This window comes from Aotus nancymaae, unplaced genomic scaffold (genome assembly GCF_030222135.1).
Source record: "Aotus nancymaae isolate 86718 unplaced genomic scaffold, 86718_ANA_hifiasm-v0.15.2.pri h1tg000036l, whole genome shotgun sequence".
Lineage (NCBI taxonomy): Eukaryota > Metazoa > Chordata > Mammalia > Primates > Aotidae > Aotus > Aotus nancymaae.
The window spans coordinates 31,230,944-31,251,324 of NW_026988450.1; the positions used below are offsets into that span (position 1 = coordinate 31,230,944).

A 20,381-nucleotide genomic window follows, 5' to 3' on the forward strand; every position below is an offset into this window, starting at 1 on the left:
GAATGGCGATCATTAAAAAATCTGGAGAAAACAGATGCTGGAGAGGATGTGGAGAAATAGGAACACTTTTACACTGTTGGTGGGAGTGTAAATTAGTTCAACCATTGTGGAAGACAGTGTGGCGATTCCTCAAGGATCTAGAAATAGAAATCCCATTTGATCCAGCAATCCCATTACTGGGCATATATCCAAAGGATTATAAATCGTTCTACTATAAGGACACATGCACACGAATGTTCATTGCAGCACAGTTTACAATAGCAAAGACCTGGAACCAGCCCAAATGCCCATCGATGATAGACTGGACAGGAAAAATGTGGCACATATACACCATGGAATATTATGCAGCCATTAAAAACGAGGAGTTCACATCCTTCGTAGGGACATGGATGAACCTGGAAAACATCATTCTCAGCAAACTGACACAAGAACACAAAATCAAACACCACATGTTCTCACTCATAGGCGGGTGTTGAACAAGGAGAACACATGGACACAGGGAGGGGAGCACTATACACGGGGGTCTGTTGGGGGGAGGGGGGATAGCGGGGGGGTGGGGAGTTGGGGAGGGATAGCATGGGGAGAAATGCCAGATATAGGTGAAGGGGAGGGAGGCAGCAAATCATACTGCCACGTATGCACCTATGCAACAACCTTGCATGTTTTTCACATGTACCCCAAAACCTAAAATGCAATAAAAAAAAAAAGAATATGTATTATTTTAAAATGTTAAATGATCTAGAACTTTAGGTGAAAAATGAAAAGAGCTTACCCATGGATGGAAATGCAAGAAAGTTTTTCCATAATGGAAAGAATAGTTCTTATAATTTCTGGGGTTCTGCAGTAGTCCATCTTGGTCACCAAGAGCAATTTGGTAATATCTAAAAAGGAAATATTTTAAATAATCACTAGATTTTAATAATTAGAATTCTAAAAAAAAATGACACTTTTATTCAGAAGAAAATATAACATTTTTATCCCTCTTCCTACTTTTATCAAATTCATTTCTAAGTTTTTAAATATTAAAACTGATATACTTTTTATTTCCAAGTCAGAGCTTTATAAGCATCAAAAAGAGTTCAGTTCCTTAGACCATTCCCCCAAAGGTACAGAATATAACCAATTTACCTGCAGGCATGATACATATAGTGAGAAACAGGCAAATATCTTAAACACAAAAAAAGTAGAAGTTAGAAACTAAATTCAATAGGAAATTTATATGTAGATTTGAAAGAAAACAAAAGTCGAAATTACATGGTAGCTCTCCTCTGATATCCGTTTACAAGGCAGACATATTATCCAGGGCTTTTCGATTTTCCTCTGAAACATCCTGGCTGAAGCTCAGGACACACTCAACACCCCACGCTTCACCTTCTCCCATCAGACAAGATGTATGTTCACCAGGTGTGTTTGTCCTGAGCATCTTGTAACTGTTATACTACTTTTTAAAATTAAACTTAATTTTAAGCTCCAGAGTACATGTGCAGGATGTGAAGGTTTGTTACGTAGGTAAATGTGAGCCATGGTGGTTTGCTGCACCTATCAACCCATCATCTAGGTTATTAAGCCCAGCATGCATTAACTATTTTTCCTGATGCTCTTCCTCCCCCAACCTCACCCCCCGACAGTGTGTGTTGTTCCCCTCCCTATGTCCTTGTGTTCTCATTGTTCAGCTCCCATTTACAAGTGAGAACATGCCATGTCTGGTTTTCTGTTCCTGCACAAGTTTGCTGAGGATAATGGCTTCCAGCTCTATCCATGTCCCTACAAAGGACATGATCTCATTCATTTTTATGCCTGCATAGTATTCCATAGTGTATATGTACCACATTTTCTTTAGTCAGTCTATCATTGAAGGGCATTTGAGTTGATTCCATGTCTTGGCTATGGTGAATAGTGCTGCAGTGAACATAGATGTGCATGCATCTTTGTAATAGAATAATTTATATTCCTTTGAGTATATACTCAGTAATGAGATTGTAGGGTCAAATGGTATTTCTGGTTCTAGATCACTGAGGAATCATCACACTGTCTTCCACAATGGTTGAACTAATTTACATTCCCACCAACAATGTAAAAGCGTTCCTATTTCTTCACAACCTTGCCAGCATCTGTTCTTTCTTGACTTTTTAATAATTGCCATTCTGACTAATATGAATGGTATCTCATTGTGGTTTTGATTTGCATTTCTTTAATAGTGATGTTGTGATTTTTTCACGTTTATAGGCCTCATGAATGTCTTTTTTTTGAGAAGTGTCTATGTCCTTTTCCCACTTTTTCATGGAGTTGTTTTTTTCTTGTAAATTTGTTTAAGTTCCTTGTAGATGCTGAATATTAGACCTTTTTCAGATGGATAGATTGCAAAAATTTTCTCCTACTCTGTAGGTTGCCTGTTCACTTTGATGATAGTTTCTTTTGCTGTGCAGAAGCTCTTTAGTTTAATTAGATCCCATTTTGCTTCTGCTGCAATTGGTTTTGACGATTTTGTCAAGAAATCTTTGCTTGTGCCTTGTCCTGACTGGTATTGCCTAGATTTTCTTCTAGGATTTTTACAGTTTTGGGTTTTACATTTGTCTTTAATCCATCTGGAGTTAATTTTTGTATAAGGTGTAAGGGGTCTAGCTTCAATTTTCTACATATGGCTAGCCAGTTTGCCCAGCTTTTATTAAATAGGGAATCCTTTCCCCGTTGCTTGTTTTTGTCAGGGTTGTTGAAGATCGGCTGGTTGTAGATGTGCAGTCTTAGTTCTGAGTTCTCTATTCTGTTCCATTGGTCTATGTGTCTGTTTTTGTACCAGTACCAAATCGTTTTGGTTATTGTAGACTTGTAGTATATAATTTGAAGTCCAGCAGCATGATGCCTCTAGCTTTATTCTTTTTGCTTAGGATTGTCTTGGCTATATGAGCCCTTTTGTGGTTCCATGTGAATTCTAAAATAGTTTCTTCCAAATCTGTGAAGAATGTCAATGGTAGTTTAGTGGGAATAGCATTGAATCTATAAATTACTTTGGGCAGTATGGTCATTTTAATGATATTGATTCTTCCTATCCATGAGCATATAATGTTTTTCCATTTGTTTGTGTCCTCTCTGATTTCCTTGAGCAGTGGTTTGTAGTTCTCCCTGAAGAGGTCCTTCACTTCCCTTGACAGCTGTATTCCTATGTATTTTATTCTTTTTGTTGTACTACTTTTAATAGTTATACAATTTAATACTTTGTAAAGTGAAGAATGATTATGCAAAGGAAAAGAGTTGTTTCTATGAAAACTATCAGATTCCTTTGGTTCATATATATTTCTATTATCTTGTGATTTACCTTACCTATTTTATATAGATTATATTTATATATGAATATATATTCTATTATAATTTTTATATAAAATATAATGCATATTATATTTTATTATAATAAAATATAAGGTAAATAATATTAAATATATTAAAATATAAGGTAAATATATAAAAATATAAGGTAAGGTAAATCACAGGATAATTTTGTTTTTCTTTTTTTAATTCAAAAAGCCTGATATGGTCAGGGATTAATGGAGTGGGGATGACAAATAAATGTACATTTCAGATTTTCATCACCAATGAAAAAATAAAGCATTTCCATAGACTTAAAACTGTCATTTTAGTCAGTTTTAGATTTTGGAGAAGGATTCAAAATGTAAAATACCTCTACAATAATACAATGTTAATAGAAATTAGTCATGCACTGAGGTCAGTTTAGTGAGCTACCATCGTTTAAATTTTTAAAAAGTAATTTCTTAGTTCAAATTAGTGAAACCTTTAAGAAGATTGTCTTTAAAGATGATTATTTGAGAACAGTGCTTTTTCAGACACATTCTGATATTCAAATTCACTGTATAACAGAATTATAGGTTAACCTTTTAATTACATCTTTTTTAAAAAGCTGTCAGAATTCCATTTCTTCAGGAGATATTTTCACTAGTGTGTTGTTTGACTCCACAGGTTAAGATTGTTTCATTATTAAGAACTTCTTACATATTAGAGAGATTGCCATTCATTGCTTTTTTGTCTTTCAAAGAGACACAGGCAGACTTGTTAGACTAAAGCTAACACCTTTAAAAGCATGCAACAATATCTCCACAATTATTGTAAAGCCACTCAAAAGTACCAGTGACATCATCAATGGGCATATCTTGGCACTCCGTGAAAACAATAGCTAACCATCCAGTCCCGATGAGCTCCAGGCAGTTCAACAAGAGCCCCTCGGCTGAGGTCAATAACCAGCTCCTGTCCAAATATGACCCCCAGAAGGAGGCAGAGCTCTGCAGTTGGATCGAGGGACTCGCCAGCCTCTCCACAGGTCCTGACTTCCAGAAGGGCCTGAAGGACAGGATTATCTTATACACTCATGAACAAGCTACATCTGGGCTCAGTCCCCAAGATCAATCGCTCCATGCAGAACTGGCACCAGCTAGAAAACCTCTCCAACATCATCAAGGCCATGGTCAGCTATGGCATGAACCCCATTGACCTGTTTGAGGTCAACAATCTGTTTGAAGGTGGGAACATGATGCAGGTGAGAGGGCTCTTCTTGCCCTGTCAGGGAAGGCCAAGACTAAGGGGCTGCAGAGCGCAGTGGACATCACCATCAAGTACTTGGAAAAGCAGAAGCAGAACTTCAATGATGCCACCATGAAGGCCCGCCAGTGTGTTATTGGGCTGCAGATCGGAACCAACAAATGTGCCAGCCAGTCCGGCATGACTGCATAAGGCACGAGGAGGCAGCTCTACAACCCCAAGAACCATATCCATGTCCCCCATGGACCACTCCACCATCAGCCTCCAGATAGGTACAAACAAGTATGCCAGCCAGGTGGGCATGATGGCTCCTGGGATGCGGTGGCACATCTATGACACCAAGCTGGGAACTGACAAGTGTGACAACTCCTCCATGTCCCTGCAGATGGGCTACATGCAAAGCGCCAACCAGAGTGGCCAGGTCTTCAGCCTGGGCCAGCAGATACAGGACCTCAAGTACTGCCCACAAAGCACAGAGGCCAATGGGGCTCCCTTGGGCCACAGCGACTGTCCAGGCCCAAGGGAAGTCCCTGAATATCCCTCTTACTACCAGGAGGAGGCTGGCTACTGAGGCTCCCAGCATGCTCTCTCCCCACATGGTATCCCCGTCTGGGTTTTGGGATTTTTCTGTGTTTTCACCTTTTTTTCCCCTTAACTTGTACAGTGCTGCCAATCAACTGAGGGTCTGTGAGTGGCATTGTGGGATCAGGCAGCAGGGCTTTTTCCTCCTGCCATGGTCCTTCACAGGACTGAGCCACCGGGCTGTGGGGGAAGGGGTCAAGGTCATATCCCGATACATGTAGGGTGAGGGTTCCTACTGGCACGTCCAGGCTGTGGGCTGAGCTGAGCTGGAGAGAAAAGACCTGGGCTTGGAGGGAACTGGTCCCCAAAGGTTTTTGGTTGCCTCGCCTCTTCCCCCTTTTGTTACCAGATCAGTTTGTGGTTTCCGTCCCCCTTTTGTTACCAGATCAGTTTGTGGTTTCTGTACCTGCATAAGTTTCAGGAAGTATTAACAAAAGAAATATACATTTTTTTTTCCCCGAGTAATGGGGTGGGGACAGTGGAGAGGGTGCTGGGAAATGAGTCTCCTGGGACGGGGGCCTGGCCACGATGCTAGATATCTCAGGCTCCCAGGTGGCTGGATTTCCCTAGGACCCTTAGACCAACAGATCTCAGACCCTCAGACCTGCCCTGGGGCCCGGTGGGGAAAGCGAGGCCTGTACAAGGAAGTGGAATACCAAGTTGTTGGGGCTAAGCCTGACCTTGTCTCCATGCTAAGCACCCCCCGCAGTGGCCTCAGCAGGTTTTTTCAGTTGTTGCTGTTGCCCAGGCTGGAGTGCCATCTTGGCTCACTGCACCTTCACCTCCTGGGTTCAAGGGATTCTCCTGCCTCAGCCTCCAAGCATCTGGGACTGCAGGTGCTTCACCACGCCTGGCTAACTTTTGTATTTTTAGTAGAGATGGGTTTCACCATGGTGGCCAGGCTGGTCTCGAATTCCTGGCCTCAGGTGATCCACCAGCCTTGGCCTCCCCAAGTGCTGAGATTTCAGGTATGAGCCACCATACCCGGCCCGTCAGTAGGTTTTAAGGAGCCCCCAGCCCTCTTTCTCTCCTTCTGGGCCTGACCAGCTATACTGCTCCATCTCCGCCTGCTACACACCCCGCCAAGTACTTTACAGGGACCCCCCACCCAGGTGCCCTGCTCCATGAAATAATGTGAAATACAACTGTGGACCAAATGCAATAAAACCTCTGTAAGAAAAAAAAAATAGCTGAACAACTTTAAAAACAGATATTGCAAAGAATATGTAATATATTGGAGTCATGATGGAAGTGTCTAATATATCCAGGGCCCAATTTAGGTAACTAATCTATGTGTTTGCACAAATAATGAGGCTTAGCAGCAGAATACAGGCCAGGGGATGCGGCAGTGCAGGCTTTCCAGAAAACAGCTCTCTGATAGCACTGCCTCAGCTCTAACCCAGGAGACTGAAAATGTGCCGATGACAGAGCAGACTGTTACATACACAGGATTGTTGTCCATGGTGGGGACCCAACAGGAAGATTAATATCATGGCCATAATGATCACAAGTGTTGCAAAGTCCACAAAACTGGATCACCTAGCTGGTGAGATATTTTATTTAGTTTCAATATCTTCTTTGTTTGGAGGATGAGTGATCATAACTGTAGATCCTCAAATACTTACCAAACACCCAATTTTCCCATCAAGATTCTATCTTTTTTTAGAAAGTATGAAGAAAGAATGGCACTTACTAGGACGCTGAGAGCTCTTGGTGAAGTCACCAGCATGGCGGGTGAAAACCCACATGCAGGTAAGTTGGCCACCTCGCCAGCTCTCATTGACAGCAGTCCAACCTACTACAATCATTCTTTAGGATTTGTGTGGCCACCTTCACCTGCTCTCCTAGAACCTTCTATGGCAAATCGCAGAATCCTTTCTTCCTGCCCCAAATCAAACTTCCTCCAAGGAAAATGCTGGCGCTCATAGCCAATCCCAGACCAATATAAAAGTCGTATTTCCACACCCCTGGCTCATTTTGTTACCTAAAAAGTTCCTGTGAATCACATCGATCACAGAACAGAGAAACTGCCAGTACTGGAGGCAGAATGATGCAATTTTCAAATAGTTTGAAAATAGGACATCAGTGTGAATGTCCTTAAAGGAATGAGTTGCTTCGCTATGTCAGACATGGTCTCGCTCTGCTCTTACTCTCTGTAACTGAAGGACAGTCACAGCTGGGAGAGTGCATAAGTTTAATTTGGTCTCTTATGAAAAAAAAAAAAGGCTGGAGGAGGCTAGGTATGATTTACTCTCTCTTTTCTCATAAATACTAATCCTTTCTTCCCATTTAAAGTTTTAAGCCCTGGCAGAGTAGCTCCAGCCTGAAAGGAAGGAGCAGTGACCTCACCCCAGTCCACAGGCCAGGCTCCCAGCTTCCTTTCCGTGATCTGGCACTGGGTACCATGGCTCACACCCGCACACAGACTGCCCGGTCCAGCGCTGGCCATCTGGTGGGAGGTGCGAGCATTCCCTGCGACAGCCTTGTGCCGCTTCCTCCTCCGAGCAGGAGCGCCAAAGAGAATCTGCCTCAGGACCTCTGGCCCTGCCTCCTTCAGTTCTAAGATGCATATTTTTTCACATGTTAACATCTCAAAAACTAGGATGCCTCATCCAATCTTTGGGGCCTTAGGATTCAATAAAAAGAAAACGACCTAAAAATCTGCTCTCAAATGAAGTGATTGAGGAGAAAAATTAAATAAAAATCTAGGAAGATTCTAAACTCAGATTGCTTTGCAAGTATCTTTAAGTTCTTGCTGCACTTAAAAGAATCTCAAGTGCAAACGGTGAAAAATGTTGGATGTAGCTTATGGAAGAAAGGTAACTTGAAACTTCAATCAGCTGTGAGAAAGAAGGAAAAAAAACACTTTTTATCTGTGGAATACCAGCCCCTTTAAATTACCAGGCTCAGAGAGGCATTTAAATTATACCAGCAGTCAGTCTCACTCCCCTTGAGCTAAATAATTGCCTCTTGAAGCTACTTACTATGCAGGCTCTAGATTAACTGATGCCAAGTAACCATAAAATGTCATATGATCTATAGTTCAACAATGTATAGCCAATCACTAATTAATGTGATATCAGTAAACCAAAGAGAACTCCTGAAAAACATTAGAAATCACTTCTTCTTCTGATTTATCCTTTTTTCTTTAAAAACTTGAGCCTCTCTTTAGTTCTCCGTGGCACTCTCTGAGGCAACCTCGAGGTGCGTCCTGGGCTGCAGACCTCAACCTTGGCCCGAATAAACTCTCCACACTAATTTTGCCTGTGCTTTCTCCTAAAGGTCAACAGCTGTTACAGAGGAAGAAGACTTCAAATGCCAATCATCCAGCTCATATAAAATGTATGTGTATCATTTTAAGTGATTCCAGTTTTAATTGACTTTTTTCCCCAAATTACTTTTTTAAAATTTATTTATTTATTTATTTAGAGATGGAATTTTGCTCTTGTTGTCCAGGCTAGAGTGCAATGGCATGATCTCGGCTCACCGCAACCTCCACCTCCTGGGTTCAAGCGATTCTCCTGCCTCAGCCTCCCAAGTAGCTGGGATTATAGACATGCACCACCACACCCAGCTAATTTTGTATTTTTAGTAGGGATGGGTTTCTCCATGTTGGTCAGTCTGGTCTGAAACTCCTGACCTCATGATCGGCCTGCCTCAGCCCCCCAAAGTGTTGGGATTACAGGCATGAGCCACTGCACCTGGCCCCAAATTACTTTTCAGTAATTTGTTGCAATGGCATCATATCAGAGGAATTTTACAATGAATTTTAGCTATGATTGCTAATCCATAAACCATGAACACCACAAGGGTAGGAAGCCAGTCTTAATCATCTTCCTATCTCTATCACCAAATCCGATGCTGAGCCTCAAGGGTTTGCTCAGTTATATTTGCTTTCCCTATTTCCACTCCACATTCAAAGCTGAAGTTGAAATGACAGAACAAAGAGAAAATAAACACAGTTTATGAATCACTTAACAAATAGGGAATTCCATAGGTAAACATTAAAAGAACAATAAGAGTATACAGTATCAATTGCACTAAAAATTGGGGAATAAACCTACCTTCTTGTTGTGAAACCTGTAGTTTTTGACTATTACAAAAGGCACCTTTTCCTCTCCTGACAGTGTACATCTTATCTTCCACACAACTGTATACAATTTCAAATTCTATCTGCAGAAGAAAAACAAGTTTCCTTTACCAAATCTGAGTATTTTTTACTGTTACATCAGTGAATTGTTCTAAGACAGTGACAAGCAACACTGGGAATAATAGATTGAATGGCTATACTGCAGGACGCTTTCCAACCTAATCAGAGAAAGAGGTCATCGGATGTGGAACCCTTCACTCTCACCTCATTTATGTCCAGACTTAATAGCATTCAAGTTACCTCTCTCCCTCTGCTCCAGAAGAAGACAGAGCTTTTCTATTTTCTAAGGTGAACACATGTCCTGTGTGAGGATTTCTACCCTCTCTTATATTCTCTGAAAAACTGCTCCATCAACTAATCGCTCTTCTCTTGGATTTTTCTTCTCATACCTTCTCACCAAGTTTCTGCCTCCCTTACAAAACCTTCAAAATGTTATTCCCTCCTTTTACCTTTACTGCCAATGAATAGTCTACATTTTGCATCTCCTATGCTCCTCTTAATACATTACAATTTGGCTTCTGCCCTGATCACTTATTCTTCTGAAAGTCCCACAGAGAATATTAATGAACTTTCCTGACCAAATGTATTGTGTGAAGAATTGGAGACTGCTGGCCATCATCAACACTTATTTAGTATTTAATTCAGCACCTGCATGTTTCCAGAATTACTCTTTTTGTTCTACCTCACTCACCAGATCATCTCAGAGTCACTATTTTAGAACCTCCTTCTCTGCCTCACCCTTTAAAGCCAGGTAGCTCAGGATTTTCTTCCTTCTCCCACTGCTTCCATTTCCCTTGTAGGTCTCCATATTCATACAAGTTGGCCTTTCCAGTCCACAAATGCAACTCACAATAATTTTGGCTCCCATCAACCCCATAATCATAGATAAAAACATATACTTTAGAACCTAGCCTTGCAGAATTTCTATCAAGGAGGTCAAAATCACTCATTGCCTGATCACCTCCCATTGTTTCCCCACAAATCTCCTTCAAATTTAATCGTAAAAACACATCCCAGGCTGGACATAGTGGCAGTGGCTCACACCTGTAATCCCAGCACTTTGGGAGGCTGAGGCGGGCAGATCACCTGAGGTCAGGAGTTCGAGACCAACCTAACCAACATGGTGAAACCCTGTCTCTACTAAAAATACAAAAATTAGCCGGACATGGTGGCAGGTGCCTGTAATCCCAGCTATTCAGGAGGCTGAGGCAAAAGAATCACTTGAACCCAGGAGGTGGAGGTTGCAGTGAGCCAAGATCACACCATCGCACTCCAGCCTGGCAGAGAACAGCGAGACTGACTCCAAAAAAAAAAAAAAAAAAAAAAACCTTCCCAATTTTGGCATTTCCTTGACTCTTCTCACTGCCTCTGCTTAGTTCAGAATCACCCAGTATAATCTCTACATTGCTAGAATTATCTCTCATTTTCAAATTCAAAACCTCTACTGGTTCTCAATGACCTAGAAACCAAAACTAAATTTTCTCACATAGACTGGCCGCCGTGCCTCACAGTAAGGCCAAAGTAACCTCTGCCCCGGCCACTTGCAGTGCTTCCCTCTCCACGAACATCTCACCGTTCCCCACACACATCACGGTCTTCAACTTCTCCAAGCTGCTCTTCAGATTAAAACGCTTTCCTCTTTTCTTTTCCTTTTTATTTTCCCCCATTTGGCAAAGCCCTAATTTTCTAAGGGCCAAGTCACATGACCAACTTCTAAGACCCCTTCTGTTATCAAGATTTTCCCAATCCACTCTCTATAGAATTAGTGACATCCTGTGTTCCCACAATATTTTTTGTCATGGTTCCACCACATATCATCTTTACCTGTTCACACATCCAACTTTGTGCTGAGCTGTGACTTCAATGGCAGGGCCAGCACACAGCCCAGGGCTGATTATATACTGAATACTCACTTAGCTCCTTTTGGACATTCTCACAATTAATACAACCCTCAGGCTAAGCCTCCATTTCTACTAATTTGTGTTTTATTTTCAGAAATTTATTTAGCGTTTTGTGTATAGGTTGATCAAACCTATCAAAAATTCCCTGAAGACAGGGATGTAAGATAATAGCAAACATCTTTATTGTTTAACCAAACAGTCAAACAGCAAGGAACTGCAATAGCTATGGATTTTACTCCACTGGGCTTTTGACACAAGTATTCAATAATGTGTCAATTTCATAATACACTTTCTATTTTCAAACCATGCATTCGCCCTTGCTAATTCTTGGTCTTTAAAGGGCTCTTTTCGCTGATACCTGTTATAGCCTTCCCAACTTAAATCTCACCTTTTCCATGAAGCATTTTAGATCACATATAAACTCCTATCCCATCTGACTCTATAGTACATATAATGGTGGCAAAATACTAAACTGTCTTTCAGTTACTTGTGTGCATTTTCTCCTTACAACCCCTGCTTCTCAGAAAACATTAAGTTTTCTTCAATGGAAATGCATCATGAACATTTTAACAGTCCTGTAGCTTCTATTCCAAATAATGCAGTTATATGAATTGAAAGTAAAGACAAATCTGAATGTATTATGGAGATACATTTACTCTTTCTCAGAAAATGAAAGTGAGGCATTTAATCAACTATGTATTTAAAACAACATACCCTCTTATTTACAACAAAGCCAATCGAAACAGCTACAAAAGGAAATCTTAAAAAAGACAAAATGCAAATTAACCAAGATAGAAGTCATCGTTAATGTAATCACTAAAATGCATCTTTTCATAATGTAAGTACTCATAAACTTTCTATAAACAGTCTTATCCCTCCTCCCCACAATATCTAAGATTCAGAACAGTGTATATTGTATACGACTCTTTGTGTAAATAGGAAGGAAGGGGACATATTATACATATGTACATGCATTCACACAAGATACTCCTACAGACATGAAACATCTCTGAAAGGATTCATAAGAAACAGATAGCAATGGCCACCTGAGAGATGGATCCTGAGAAACTGGGGACAGAAGTGGCAAGGGTACCTTCTACTGTATGCCATTTCCTATCTTTCGAATATCAAATGCCATAAGCTAATGACTATGTGAAAATATCTTTTCAAAAAGTAAAAGTAAATTAAAAAAAAAATTAAAGTGAATTGTTAAGACGAGTCCATTTTTATCATTTTTCCTGCAGCCTGGAGCCTTGGTAGACACAGGTTCTGCATTGTACAGAATTGCTGTTACTTGTCTCTACTCCGATACCACACCTGGAACTTCACATCTGAAAAGTAAACTGTTCACCATTATTTTCATGGTTGCATGACAGTTTGAATACATAGGTTGAAATTTCTGACTCACTAGAGAGTCAAGATCAAGGCAAAATAGGGTCAACATAACAACTAAAAATAAAAACCTCTATGTGAGAGTTTTTATTTTAACAAAAATAGGATCAAACTATACACACTGTATCATACAGTCTTCTCCTCTTACATTACAATATGTCCTAAGCATCCTTCCACATTTAAAAGATACAACACTATCATATACATGTTCTAAAGTCTATAAAACTTTATAGATTTTAATGATTCTGTACATAGTACAGATGTGTACAACTTCATGGCAACTTCAAAAGTAACACTAATAGGCTGGGTATAGTGGCCCAAGCCTGTAATCCCAGCATTTTGGGAAGCCAAGATGGGATAATTGCTTGAGGCCAGGGGTTTGAGACTAGCCTGGGCAACATAGCGAGACTCCATCTCTACAAAAATAAGTTAATAAACTAGCTTGGTGTGGTTGCTTGTGCCTGTAGTTCCAGCTACTTGGGAGGCTGGAGCATCCTTTCAGCCCAGGAGTTTGAGGCTGCAGTGAGCCATGATCTTGCCACTGCACTCCAGCCTGGATGACAGAGTGTGACCCTGTCTTAAACAAAAAAAAAAAAAAGAAAAAGAAAAAGAAAATTGAAAAGTAACATCTATATGGAATCCCACCATAGTTGGCTACTCATTTTAACTCACATGGGCAATTCCATCAGGCTTTCTTCTAGTGATATCATATACTTACTCTGTGCCAGGCCTGTACTTACTCTGTGCCAAGAACTTACTAAGTTCTTACATGAATGGACCACTCAGAGTCCCATCAATAAACAGTTCTATTAGATAGGTAACATCAATATGGCTATTTTATAATTTTTTTAAAAACTGAGGCTTAAAAAGATTAACTAACTTGACCAAAGTCAAAGTCATAAAGTCAATTAAAAAACACAAAATGCAAGTCCGAGTCTGTTGATCCTAACACCCCTCCAATTTTTAACCCTGTTTTCTCTCCTGGACTGAACTCATTCTATATTGACAGCAATACTGACTCCAATAGTGACCTCATTAGTTTCTTCATCGATCTCAAAGAAGCAAGGTTGTTTGCTTCCATTTCTACATGGCTTCAAGAGTAAGAAAAGAAGGTGAACAGGGTACTCTACTCCTCAAGAAAAGGTCACACCATCATTATTTCTTCACCTCCACATCCGATGAGAAATCTGCATAATACATTTTGCTCTATTCACTTTAGATACCCTTTGTTAGAATAAAGATGCATAAACAAAGTACATAATTCTCTAAAATGTGTATGTTCCTGCACAGAGTACTCTGAAGGGCTATCCAGGTAATATACAAACAGCAATTATATTAAAATGTTTAAAACATACCTATGTACAAAGTTAGTTGTTTCATTAATAGGGTCAATGATCCATGTGGGGTTGTCAGTTAAGACACTTTTCTCCCTGGCTGCCACAGATTCCTCACCAATGAAACTAAAAGCAAGAAGGACACACTCCTATTCTATTAACAACAATTTCCAAACCATGACATTTCCTTAGCTACACAGTTTTGTATAAAATATAATAAAATCTGCACCCTACTTTTCTATTGTTGCTTCTTTGTCCCTATAAAGCCTGATAACAAGATAACAGTGAGGGGGAAGCTTTATTTTATTTCACTGAGAGCAAAGTCATGTGAAAAATTACAGAATTCAAAATTTTAAAATGTGGCCATGCACGGTGGCTCATGCCTATAATCCCAGCACTTTGGGAGGCTGAGGTGAAGGGGAATCACCTGAGGTCAGGAGTTCAAGACCAGCCTGATCAATATGGTGAAACCCTGTCTCTACTAAAAATACAAAAATTAGCTGGGTGTGGTGGTGGGCACCAGTGGTCCCAGCTACTCGGGAGGCTAAGACGGGAAAATTGCTTGAACCCGAGAGGTGGAGGTTGCAGTGAGCTGAGATCATGCCACTGCACTCCAGCCTGGGTGACAGAGCAAGACTCTGTCTCTAAACAAACAAACAAACAAATTCTAAAATGCAATACCAGAGTACGTAATGGCACACACTTGTGCGCATGCACACACTCACACACACACACACACACACACACACCCTAGACAAGAGGATTTGCAGCAGATGAGAAATCATTTAGGAAATGCCATGATTTTAAAAATAGGTCCAGACACTCTCTAATACTACTCCCATCCAAAGGCAGACCTAATACCCCTTGCCTTGAGTGTGAACTACACTTGGTAACGCGTTTCTAATTAAATCTTAGGGAAATCCCATAAATGGTGCTAGAGTTCACTGGTTTTCTTCTTTCCTATTTTATTTTGTATTATTTTTCTTCATTTAAAACTGAACTGTCTTAATAAGAACTATCATCATCTTCATTTATCTCTTTTTCTCTTAGCTATAAATCTTTTTAATTTGGAAGAAAAATACTTAGCCACGACTTTAAACACTTTTTCTTCTCAACAGCTAAAAACACCAGGAATGGCCAATAACATGACTAGGAAGAAGTCCAGAATTACAGTGCTAACAGTTTAGAATGATAATAATGTTTCTGTTAAATTTCTATGCCTGTAAAAGAGCCCTAATTTCAGGATTTTCTCTCAGACTTTCTAGAGCTACTGCCACTCTACCGTATAAAGAAGTTTACGATTCAGAGAATGAATTTGAACTTTTAAATCATGCCAACAGCAGACGTTTGTCACGTTAGCTTCCCAGCACCCAACCATTCCTTTTACTAAGAAGGAATCCAAATACTCCTCTTTCCTACTTCCTGTCAGCTGGAGCATGCGCGAAGCACCTAAGCTTAGAAACCGCAAAATCCTGCCTAGGATTTGTAATCCTTTTTTTTTTATTATTATACTTTAAGTTCTGGGGTACATGTTCAGATAGTGCAGGATTGTTACATCGGTATACACATGCCATGGTTGTCCATTTGCAGACGACATGTTTGTATATTTAGAAGACCCCATTGTCTCGGCCCAAAATCTCCTTAAGATGATAAGCAACTACAGCAAAGTCTCAGGATACAAAATCAATGTGCGAAAATCACAAGCATTCCTATATACCTATAACAGGATTTGTAATCTTAAACTAATGAGGCAAAGATATAAGGTAAGTTAGAAAGTATTCAAACCATCAGAGTCAGAGGCTACCAGTGGCCTCCTAAGCCATGGCTCCTGTGTCTTCTCCAGATACTCCTCCTCCCACCCATGGTTCTGGCCCAAGGAGCCCACGCCCTCAACATAAATCCCTCATAAATCCCTTTTCAGCTTAAACTAACTAAAGTCAATTTCTGTGTCTAAAATCAAAATGTTTGCCTAGTAGAGGTGACTCCAACTTAGATTTCATTGTATCATTTGAAATGAAAATAAGAAATACCTGTGAGATGGCTACTTTTCCTTTATGGAAGAGAGAAACATTTTTTCAACTTTTTGGTCAGTAGCAGTTACCAGATCAACTAGAGAACTTTTCAGCAAAACATTCATTTCAGTTTTAAGAGCATCACGAACCATCTAAAAAGGATTTTTAGTAGGCAAATAGAAAAGCATAAGTAATTTAAAATAGAACAAAGGGTAAAACACAAAATTGGTTTAAAACATTCAATTTGACTTTAAATCACATTCCTTAAATATATTCTTAAAGAATTTCTTATAAAAATGTCTATAACATAAGCCTTCAATAATTGTGACCTTTTAGGTACAGAATTATATAATCTAACATCCTATTTTAGCTGCATAACTGTCATCACAAGACATTTAATGATATAAAATTCAAGTACTCACTGTAAAGTGTTTGGTAAAAGGAAAACAAATGCAGACTGATCAAAATACATGTTTTATTTAATAAGGCAACCACACACTGTTCACACACATCGCATTATGGCTGACAAAGTTTAATTCATACCTCTCCATCTTGTCTTGCTAGGGTTACTGCATAATCCATGCATTTCCGCCAAGGATCAGCCATCTTCTGAAAATATTTAACATATGTCAGCACAAAGTAGTTAGAATTCTCTAAAAGTCTTAATTATAGAATAGTTTTTTCACCAAAAAAATCTTAATTAGCAACAGACTTTCATTTCAAATTTATCCCTCTGCCCTATTCCAGAGTTCAATATTTTCCCCCAAGATTTACTCCTCGACCAATTAAAGAACATTTTTTGCCTGATTATTTCACTGCTAATGCAGAAATATACAAAAAAAATTCTATTAAATTGTCTCCAAATGTGTTTATATCATAACACATTAAAAAACAAAACACACTCTCCGGTCCATGCCTCCAGGATGACAAAGAAAAGAGGAAACAAGGTCAGGCCAAAAAAGGGCCGAGGCCTCGTGCAGTCTATTCGCTGCATGAACTGTGCCTGATGCGTACCCAAGGACAAGGCCATTAAGAAATTCATCATTGGTAGTATCACATGACACTGGAAAAAAAGAAAGAAAAAGAAATTCGTCATTGGAAACATGGTGGAGTCCGCTGCATTCAGGGACATTTCTGAAGCGCGCGTCTTCGATGCCTACGTGCTTACAGAACTGTATGTGAAGCTACATTACTGTGAGTTGTGCATTTCACAGCAAAGCAGTCAGGAATGGAACTCATGAAGCTTGCAAGGACCCAACACCCCACCCAATTCAGACCTGCGGTGCTGCCCCACGACCCTCACCAAAGCCCATGTAAGGAGCTGAGTCCTTAAAGACTAAAGACGGACTATTCTCTGGAGAAAAATAAAATGGAAATTGTAGTTAATGTTGCATGTTGAGTGTATCTGTGCCAGATAGGGTGGGAATTTTGTGTGTGTTAGACCAAGTGAGAAATGACACATACTGTTTTCATGGGGAAAAAGCTTATTCATGTAAATTAAACCTTAATTGTTTGCAATCATATCCCTGGACCTCACAATTTGCATAGCTGTGTGAAATAAAGGGCAAAAACAACAACAAAACAGTGGTTTAGGAAACTGAGAAAAAGGACATAAGAAACATTTTTAAAGATAGGTAAATGTCTGGGCGAAAGATAAAGGGAAGATAAAAAGAAAGAACACTGGGAATACTGAAATAAAAGAAGCTTTGAAAGGACGGAGCAAGAGGCACATGTTCTAACTAAATGCCAGGCAGGCAGGTGTTCTACACAGGAGATTTATTTTACAATTAAGACTGTAAAGATCAAGAACTTAAGGCTTAGAGATGAGAACTTTTTTTTACCCAAGATGATAGAGAGAAATAACACGGTAAGCATTTGAACTGATTTTAACTTTCACTGTTCTTTCTATTATGGGATTCTGAGAAAAGAAAATTCCAGGACCACAAGAATAATAAAAAAGGAAAAATGAAATGTATTTCTCTGAGATTAGAGAGGAGGAAAAACAACAACATATATTTGTGTTCTGAAGTGTCCAGCTTTCCACTGACTTCTGAAGACTAGAACAATTCATCAGTAGCTTGATCACACTTTAAAGACTATACCTGGCACAGTGAAGCTTTTTAAGCTGTCAAATTCCAAAAATGTAGCCTCAGTATAAAGAACCCTAGTTTTGTCTCCTTTACAACTGAGAATAGCTAATACAGAGATCCATCTTGAAGATACTTAGAAATCCCTGTCTTGGGGCTCACATTATAGGAAAAGGGACAGGAGAGGAAAGGAGGGCAAAGGACAGATAAGTGAGTTTCTGCTTGCTGCTTTTTCTTCTTGATAAAAACATCAAAAAAATTTTTTTAAAGGAGGTCACTCTCTGAGTCATATAAGTAACTTCTGAGAGATATTCAAGAATTGTTATCAAACTTGTCTTTTCATTCTGACATCCATTTTGCTCCGCTAGTCTTAACAGAACTAGATGTTCTCAAGCTGCACCTGCTTTCCTGCCAGAAATGGCTTAAGCCACTCACACCCCGACCTTCTAACAGCATTAATGTCACTCTGACCAATTCTTCAGGGCCTATTTCAAAAGCTACCCTCTCTTCTAGGGATTCTGCACTCAGAAGTCACTATGTGTTTCACCCTTCAATCGCTGTTTGCTGAGTACCTATTATATGCTATACACTGCACCACAGGGAGGAAAACCAGGTCCCATTCACACTTAGTATCCAGAAGGGGACTCAGATACTAATCAAAAATGCACAGACCACATGCAAGACATAACTGTAATAATAAAGGCTAAGGAGAAGAAGTGCAATAAGAAGCATCTAACAGAGGCGTTTTCACCTAGACTTCGGCATCAGATCGGGTTTCCCTGAAGATAGAATTAAACCAAGATGAAAAGAACAAGTGAAAAGGCATGAACTCACTCAATTGCCAGATGCCTGGTACGTGAAGACTAACTGAAGGGCCTAAGTGTGACAGCTCAGAGAGCAAGGGAATCAGGAGGGATAAAGCTGGGGAGGTAGTGGGGATCATCCCTTACAGGACCTCCGGGATAACGCTTTGATGGAAGACACTTGAGGTGTCACTGCATTGTGGCTACTGAACAGACAGGCAGAAAGTGGGTGTGAGTAAACGGTTAGCAGATTTATATTCAGGATGCAGTAGTGTGGAGGAGACCTGATGACTGGCTGAAACCTAAAGAGGGAAGTTTTGCTGGTGGAGAAGTTAAGAGAGTCAAGGCTCTGTTCTGGGAGATAAAATTGGGGGAGATTCAGTAACAGATTGACTATGGAGTATGAGGGAGAGGAAGAGTTCAAGGATGCCCACACTTTCCAGTCTGGCAACTGAATGCTCAACAGTCACATCTAACGAACAGGGAGTAACAAAAAAAGAGTCAAGTATGGGATGTGGGTAAGAGGTTGGGAAATTAAGAGTTCAATTAGCAGAGATATGAGGCCTTTTGTAAAATCAAAAGAGGTCAATTATTCAGCTGAATAAATGGAACCTGAGCTCAGAGGCGAGGTTTGGCCTGCAGATAGAAACATGTAAGTTACTTGAGTAGACAGTAACTGAGGTCCTGAGTCTGGACTTCATCAGATAGGCACGATTGACAATTGTGTGGGAATGTTATCCCGCAGAATCGGTATGATCTCATAGTAACAGACTGGGGGAACCCAGTGAGGCCTGCCTGTTCAAATTCTTCTTGGTTCCCCTCTGCAGCATTCCCTCCTCCTGGATGATTTGTCCTGCAGGACCCTTCTGAAACGGGAGTCTTATGACCTACAATCACACAAGACGGGCCAGAGAATTTATTTATAGCCAGCTACAAGACAGAAATATAGGGGAAGATCCCTACCTTGGCGAGAAAAACAGCAGATGAAAGGAGGGCAGAAGAAGGTCAAAGAGAGAAATTCCATTTTCTGGAGGGTGGCAGTGCCCCAACATTATAACAAAACACTGTAACAAGAGCTATGGGAGATATGAGCCAGGAATACATATATTTTGATATACGCGTATGTATCATATCACAAGTACATTTTGTTGGAAAGGGGCCGTAGTTTACTCACTTTCATTTTCTCAAATCCATAAACACCTGAACTGCTTCCTGCTGTTTCTGTCCTGGTCACAGCCTCCCAGCGTGGGAGCCAGGTTATCTTCCTCTCAGCCACCTGTCCCCAGTAGCGCGACTGGCGCTGCCCCATCTCTTACGGGGACTACCTGTAAGTGATCTTTCTGCCATCTGTCTGCCACCTGTCCCTAGCAGCGCGACTAGCGCTGCCAGTCACCCGGGCGCTGCTCCATCAACGGTGACTACCTGAGCCTGGGAACGCGCCAAGTTTCTCTGAGCTTTTCCGAGTAGGGAAAATGAAAAGAGGCAATTATTCTACAGAAGCTACCATAAGGGTTAAGCGCGGTGGCGTCCGCGAACCGCTACTCCAACGTCGGGACTGTTCTTGGTCAGCCCAGG

At 40.4% G+C, this 20,381-nt stretch overlaps 2 pseudogenes; one reads left to right on the forward strand and one right to left on the reverse strand.

Annotated features, from left to right (window-relative positions):
- Positions 1-768: 768 nt before the first annotated feature.
- On the reverse strand, positions 769-20,115 carry LOC105732637 (inositol monophosphatase 1-like; annotated as a pseudogene).
- On the forward strand, positions 4,201-5,116 carry LOC105732639 (calponin-2-like; annotated as a pseudogene).
- Positions 20,116-20,381: the final 266 nt, after the last annotated feature.